We start from the raw sequence: 8000 nt of genomic DNA, 5'->3' as shown, positions 1-8000 counted from the left end.
CATGACTTTTGGGCCTTTGGATGGTTTGGTGGTTTAGTTTTGTTTTTTTGGTTTTTTTTTAAGATGCGGAGCCCCCGGCCCAGCAGACAATAGGCACCAGAGGGAAGGTGAGCCCAGTGAGCAAGGTGAGCAGTGACTGCAGGACAGAACTAGATGCTTTTTTGCAGGAGGTATACTTCTGATGAATCTGCGTACATACTTGGTTTTTTGTTTTAGAGGCAGATTTCTAACGTGCAGTCCAACGTGACGGGGACCCTGCCTGTAAGAGGTCACGGTCAAGGGGTGTCAGACAGAAACTGCCATGGGAGCAGCACACTCTTGGGCAGTATCTCAGTACTGGCATTTGTCTCTGGGGGTTTTTTTGCAGGAGACATGTGCAGCCTCACAGGGCCGAAGCCAACTCACAATGAGGTGACAGACACGGTTTGGTCCTCTCGAGCTGTCCTTGTAGGTAATCTCCGAGTATTAAAAGGATCAGCAATGAAGCATTGAGCTTTTTTGGTTGCAGGTGCCATCCGGCTAACCTTTGGGAGCAGATGAGCATTTGAGGTGAGTCGGGGAGGCAGCAGGAGGAGCAGGGATCCACTGCAGCTTTAGAAATGCCCTCTATTTTTGTCTCTCACTCGCTCAGGTATCCCAGAAGATGACAGCCACAGCGTGTGACTCCAGTCAGAGCCAGTGACCCAAAGACCTGCCTCGGTGACAGTGAGTAGGGGGATCATCGGGGCTGGAGCCACGTGCCACACTACTCAGATATTGTGTATGGTTTTCTTTCTCGTAGTTGACTCCGTAAACTCACACGACGGCAGGAACCTCTGAGCCAGCCCAGGTGCCCCTCCTTTGCATCAAAGATGGATTCGCATTCCCGACTCTCGGAAAGATAAGTGCAGAGCAACGACCCAGAGAGGGGTTGGGAGTCGGTCCAAGTATGTGCATTGCCCAGAGGGATTTTTGAAATTAGTACGGTGCAATGGGTATCCTATAACAGGTTATTTGGGCGCATCAAAGGAAGGGCTTACTTTGTATCATTGGATTCACCTGTGCAGGGCAGAGCAGTTCCAGTCTGTGTCACATCCTTTGTCTCGTCTCTGTTTTGTGTCCTTAGGGTTTTTGCATCTTGCCCTTGAGGGGCTTATGGGAAGCATCAGGCATCATCCTTAGGTTCTCGAAGGTCTTCTCTGTGTAGCCGAGTACCGAAGTTGTCAGTCGCTTCCTTTGCAAGTTCAGACCTTCTTTGGAATCTGATCTCTGACTTTTACAGTCAGACATCTTTTAAGGCCTCATTCCAGGCCGTATCATCAGCGGTGCTCCGCAGCCATCCATCATAAAGCAGGAGGACTCGTTTTCCGCATCGTTCCGTTCTTAGCTTCCGAACGCGGTGATGTCGCGGATCCATATTCAGGGTTTTGACGGACCCTTCTTCTGACCGGTCATCTTGTTAGCGTCTTTATTTGTCAGGATCCTTTGAGCCTAGTCACGTTATGGCGGTAGTCCCGTAGGTCATGGTGTTCCACAGCATCTCCATTCTTGCAATCAAATCTTGTCAAAGCGAGGTTCGTCTCTTAATTGTGTCACACGGTCTGTGTTGTCACAGGTACGGGATGTCTCACTCGGGGTCAGCCTGGAGCTGCTCTGCCCTGCCATGTGGATCAGTGGGTAGATGGAATATTGCTCCGAGTCTCACGTCAACATGTCAGTTACCTTAGACAGTCGAGCCGATGGCTGTACAGTCCTGCTGGATGGAGCCGGTGTACGTAACTCATGTGCAATCATTAGAGCTGAGCATTGTGGAGCTGATGGTACTTGGATAGCAGGGCCTTGAAGCTGGGTTGTCATTTGTCTTCTCGTATGCTGCGGTCAGAGTTCTCATTTGCTCAGGGTAAATGAGTTCTTTTAAATGGTTAAGCTCTCAGTGACCACGTGGGTGACATGATTAACTATTTTTTTTCTTTTTTTCCCCCAGATAAGTGGACACGATGTACCCCAGACGGAGACAAGTTGAAGCAGCCTAGGAACAAGGTTGTATTAGGTGTTGGATGAAAGATGCCAATTTTACGCATAGAAGTCCTTTATCTTGTACCTTTTTGTTTTTTATTTTCCAGATAGGGCACACGTAGTGCCGAGAGTGGTGCACCAACAGCAGGTGAGAGAGGGAGGCTCAGGCCTTTCTTTCTGGCCGGGAAGGGCAGTCATTCGCAGGCCGGCGCGCCGCACCGCCAAGGGCCAGCTGAGGACCAAAATTGGATACAGACAAAGATTCCTTCCAGACCAAAAGTGCCCACCCTGCAAGCCCTGGCTGGGCGCGTAGTGGCAAGAGTGGCGCACCAATGGCAGGTGAGAGAGGGGGGCTCAGGCTTTTCTTTCCCAGTGGGAAGGGCAATCATTTCCAGGCCCGCGCCTTGCTGCCGGGGGCCAGCCGATGGCCAAAATGGGATACAGACAAAGATTCCTCCCAGACCAAAGGTGCCCGCCCTGCAAGCCCTGGCTGGGCACGTAGTGCCGAGAGTGGCGCACCAACGGCAGGTGAGAGGGGGGGCTCAGGCCTTTCTTACCGGCAGGGAAGGGCAGTTGTTCGCAGGCCGGCGCGCCGCGCCACAAAGCCCTCCCTTGAGTGGTCTGTCCCCAGGGCCCTCGTCCAGCCTGTCCCGCTCACCACCGGTCGGCCCCCGTGGTCATCGCCCAGCCCCGCCCTCGCTTGAGTGGTCCTTCTCCGAGGCACCCGTGTGGCCCCACCCACCCACCACCAGTTGGCTCCCGGGGACCCCATCCGGTCCAGCCCGCCCACCACCGGTCGGCCCCTGGGGCCCTCGTCCAGCCCTGCCCGCTCACCAAAGGTCTATCCCCAGAGCCCTCGTCTGGCCCCACCTGCCCACCACCGGTCGGCCCCCGGTGCCCTCGCCCGGCCCGGCCCGGCCGCCCCCGGTCGGTCCCCAGGGCCCTCGTCCTGCCTGGCCTGCCCACCACCGGTCGGCCCCCAGAGCCCTTGCCCGGCCCCGCCCTACCACCCCTGGTCGGTCCCCAGGGCCCTCGCCTGGCTCCGCCCGCCAACCACCGGTCAGCCCCCGGTGCCCTCGCCCAGCCCGGCCTGCCCACCTCTGGTCGGCCCCTGGTCAGGCCCAGCCCACCCACCACCGGTCGGCCCCCAGGGAGAATCTTTTAGTCAGTTTCTCAGGGTCTTCTCTAAATCTTTTGACTTCTTCTCTCCAACGATTTAAATCACCTGCAGAAAAGGGAACTTTTACTCTGGTTTGAGTACCTGCAGGCATTGGCATAATGGTGCCACCGTGTGGCTTGCCTCTGTTTTGGATCTTGCTTTGGTCCCAGCTCTCGTCTCTTCTCTGAACTAATTGTCTTACAAACCCACTCAGTTGATACACTATCACGTCAAGCAATTCTTGTCTTTGGGCCCTTCACTCAAGATCTAACCAAGCTAAGCTCCCACCAATGTCTTCCTTGTCCAGCTGAGTGGCTTCTTTTATATAATCAAACTCTAGTTTAAGTTTCAACACTTTCTTTCATCTGTTCCACCATCTTAAAGTATTTCTTACTTTATCCCACCACTTCATGGGTTAAATTATCACTCAGTTTGTTCTATTCTGGCTGATGCCCTCGTGGGCAAATCGGAAACACAGATTGGGACTCCCACTCGCTTTGCAGTGACACTGCGTCTCAGACACACTCACATACATGCACTTGCACACCTGTTAAGTTCTTTAAAATTTTCTTACACGTTCCAGTTGCATTACCACTTAAGGTCACAAGATGTCGTTGTAGACCATGAAATACACAGTTTACACACAGTCAAGTTGTTTTACCACATAAAACCACAAGATGTCACTGTAGACCACAAAATGTATGTTCTACTGTTGAGCGAATCTTTAAAATTACGTACCTATCAGTTGTTTGACAATAATATTCACTCCCTTAGTCTCTTCCAAGCTCTGATTATCACCACACCTAATGCAATACAAATTCAAAGTTCAATTTAACCTTATTCCTTGTGTCTCCTTGGGTCCTAAAATGTATCTATTGCAATTTCACGTACAATGCGCAGTTACAAAAGGACAAATTTTAATTTTAGGTTTTAAATGGCACAGTAGAGTTTCTGTTACTCGCTTGGAACTACTGGGGTTACTTCCCGTGAGCAAACAAAGAAACCACAACTTTTAGCACAGAACAAAGCAGCCTGTAAAATGAAACAAAACAAAGAGACCCACAGTATATTATCTCCAGCTACCGCATTCCAGGGATTCCTTATCAAGACTAGAAGAAAATCGAAAGGAAGCTTCTCTGGGTCCTAAAGCCCTTGTCTCAAGAAAATCGAAAGGAAACTTAATACCAAATCTTAAGACAGTTCAAAAGGAAACTTAAGGATTATTAGCCTCCCAAATCTCCAAGTCAAAATGAACAGTATTTGGCCAAATACAATACAATGCAAACCAAATCTGGGATATACCAGACATGTAGGAGGTGTTCCTCCTAATTAACCCAGCGAGAACAGCATCCTGTTGGGATACTCCAAGAGGGGCATGAAGCCCGGCGCCCTGCAAATCTACAGGGCTCCTCTCCGAACATCGGAAAGGGAGACACCAGATGCTGTATCATCGATTTATTGGCAGCAACCTCAGGCAGCGCCAGATTGGACCTGGACATTTTCTCAGAAGTAACTCTTAATAATCCTAGGGAGTTTGTTTTAGTAGGCACCGATGTATGGGGACCCTTACCCCAAGGCATGGCAGGATTAATTATTGGCAGATCCAGCATATCAAAACAAGGTGTTTCAGTGTTGCCTGGTCTTGTTGATTCGGACTATCAAGGGGAGATTAAAATAAGGCTCGCCATCTTGTCCGGCTTTTCTGTACTCAGTAAAGGGCAGCACGTAGCTCAATTGTTGTTGATGCCCTTCTGGGTCCCTAATAGCAATACACAAGAATGAGGAGAGGGTGGATTTGGCAGCACTGATGTTCAAATAAACTGGGCAGAAGAAATAACAAGACAGCAGCCGATACTAACTTTGCGCATAAAGGATAGGGCTATAATAGGATTGCTTGATACAGGGGCAGATGTCTCCCTAATTTTGGCTCAAGTCTGGCCTGTGGGTTGGCCACTGAAGAATATATAACATACCATTTTGGGAATCGGGGGCATTGAGGTACCTAAACAGAGTACATATGTTTTACTGACACGCAGTCTGGAAGGAAAGATGGCCTGCTTTCAGCCTTTCGTTTCGAACACTACAATCTCTCTGTGGGGACAAGATTTGCTGGAGCAGTGGAATGTACAGTTTGTAATTGTCGTGGGTTAAAAAAGGTTTTCCCCTAGAGTTGGAAAGTGGTTAACTCCAGGGGGGTGGTGTTCTTGGTGTTGACCCAATCAGTGCCCCTGCAAAATGAAACATATCACACCAGACCGGAAAAGGAGAGAGATTTTGTAGCTGGAAGAAGAGCAGTAGCCATGTCTTGAGACCACGAGAGACAGGGGCCAGGGAGCCCCGCTGGGGGCCAAGGCCCCCCAGCCCCTGGCTGGGGCTGCAAAAACTCGGAACAGTGTTAAACTGGACCGGGTTCTGTGGCCAAAAGCTGAGGGAGCTTTCTCCACTGTGAGTGGGCAGCAGGAGCAGCGGCAGAGACAGCACTGAATAGAGAGCTGTGGCTGAAAGCCAAGAAGATAGCCAGCAGCAGCGAGATGGCATAGAGCCAAGCTGAGAGACGGAGAGATGTCCGATGGAGAGAGACAGAGCATCAAGCTCAGTAGAGACTTTTTGGGGTGAGATTGACTTTATTTTCCCCAAACCCTTGAGACCCTTCTCGGAAGGAGGTGGTGGACTCCTACTTGAAGGGAGTCCTAAAAGTGCAGCAGCAACTAGAGAGAGAGAGAGGAGCTGAGAAGCTCTGAGACATTCTGGAGCTGGACCAGGACGGCCAGAAGGAATGCGGGGGAGAAGTGGCCTTCCTCCCCACCTCCTTTATCACATTGGCGCTTGAGACAGAGCAAAGGAGCTCTGGTAGAACACTTGGGGCAAAAACTGAACTGAGAGCTACCCTAACCGTTCTGACTCGAGGGAACTCAACCCCTCGAGGAAGGGACTGTCATGGGATGCCCTGCACCCTGTGATATGACCGTGGTAAGGCAAGTTTTGTCCCTGCTTTGCGAGCCCACTGAAGAAAGACCTTTGACTGGAGCCGAAGGGCCGAGAGGGGTGAGCAAAAACCCCTGTGTTGTAACGGAGAGAGAGCGAGATATTTTCCAGCTACGACAAATCTAACTACGACTGCTGCCTTGAAGAGGAGAGACACTGCTGCCCTGAAAATGGAAAAGACCATTCCTTCTTTCCTTCTGAACTTTTATTGGAGGGAAAGGAGGGATTTGATCTAATGTAAATATATTGCTTTACCGTAGGAGAGAGAGTTAGAATTGTGTATATAATGTATTATAGTATTTATTTGTGTAAGTAATAAATTGTAATATACTTCCCTTCCCCCCATACTGAGTTGTGTTATGTCTGGAAAACCCTCTCACACTGGAGCAAATTGGGGGGGGCTTAGAAGTTGGAAATTGGATTTTTGAGGGTCTCAAACCACCACAGTAATTCAGCCTTCAAATTTGTTCCAGTGGCCACTGGCAAACCTCATCCGCTGAAACTAACACGGTTAACAGATAAGCCAGTTTGGGTCAATCAGTGGCCCCTGAAAGGGGAGAAGCTCATCCAGGCAAATAAATTAGTACAGCAGCAACTGGATGCGGGGCACAGAGTTCCATCTACAAGTCCTTGGAATTCTCCCATTTTTGTTATGCCAAAAAAGAATGGAAAGTGACAGCTGTTACATGATCTCAGAGCCATCAATGCTGTACTGCAGCCTATGGGACCATTACAGCCAGGTTTTCCTGTGCCAACCCTACTGCACAGGGATTGGGTTCTTACTGTCACTGATTTTAAAGATTGCTTCTTCACAATACCGTTACATCCCGAGGACAGTGCTCATTTTGCTTTCTCTTTGCCTGTGATTAATAATGCAATGCCCATGCAAAAATATCAATGGGTCGTGTTGCCACACGGTATGATGAACAGTCGTACAATATGCCAGGCTTATGGGGCAGCTGTGCTGAAACCTATCAAGGAAAGGTATAGCTCTTGCATTTTTTATCACTACATGGATGACATTTTGATATATGCTGTTGGGAGAGCAGGATTGTGTGAACGATTTCTCCTGCATTTTTATAGGCCTTGCTTGACATAACTTGGGAAGTTGCAAGCTGTGTGGTGTTTATACTTGCAGACTGCATGAAACTATGTGAGTTTATACTTGTTAGCTGTGTGTTTATAGTTATAAGGTATGAGAAAATAGTGTGTTTATAGTTGAAAGTTGTAGGAAAACTGGACATAAGATACACCTGGAAGATCTCGGAAAGCCCCTAAAGGCGGATCGATAGGAGGGACTTTGGGTGGCAAGAATGATCTCAGACCGCGTGGACAGATGTCTCGGTTTGAAGAGACTGGAATGTTTGCTAGAGAGGATGAGTTATGAGACAAACCAAACTCCTCTCTCTCAGCAATTGTAAATTCAAAATTAAGGAGCTTTAATCGAGGAAGTGTGGAAAAACAGAAGAAATAACAACCCTTTATTAAAAGATATATGTATGTTAGCAAGAACAGTAACAGAACACAAAAAAACTAGACAATAGTCCTGTACCCAAAAGTTCCCTTCAAACAAAAGAAAAACAAAAAGTCTGAATGAATACTTCTCTGTCCTTTAGCGCAGTTCTGATCACGGTTGGCAGGGGGCGCTGTTGGATCGCCAGAGGTGCAGAGCCTGCAGTACTCTGTGGTGGTCGGCAGGGGGCGCCGTTGGGCTCTGGCGGTCACCGCGTGGAAAGGGGGTCTGGGGGGTGGTCTTGGGTCACAGGAGAAGCCAAAAAGAAAAATGGGGACCCTTCCCCCAATGGAAGAAGGGGAAAAGGAAAACAGCCCACCCCCACGGAACTCACTGTTGTCCTCAGAT

Source organism: Neopelma chrysocephalum, unplaced genomic scaffold, assembly GCF_003984885.1.
Source record: "Neopelma chrysocephalum unplaced genomic scaffold, ASM398488v2 Primary Assembly neopelma1_286, whole genome shotgun sequence".
NCBI lineage: Eukaryota > Metazoa > Chordata > Aves > Passeriformes > Pipridae > Neopelma > Neopelma chrysocephalum.
This window is presented reverse-complemented; position numbering follows the sequence as displayed.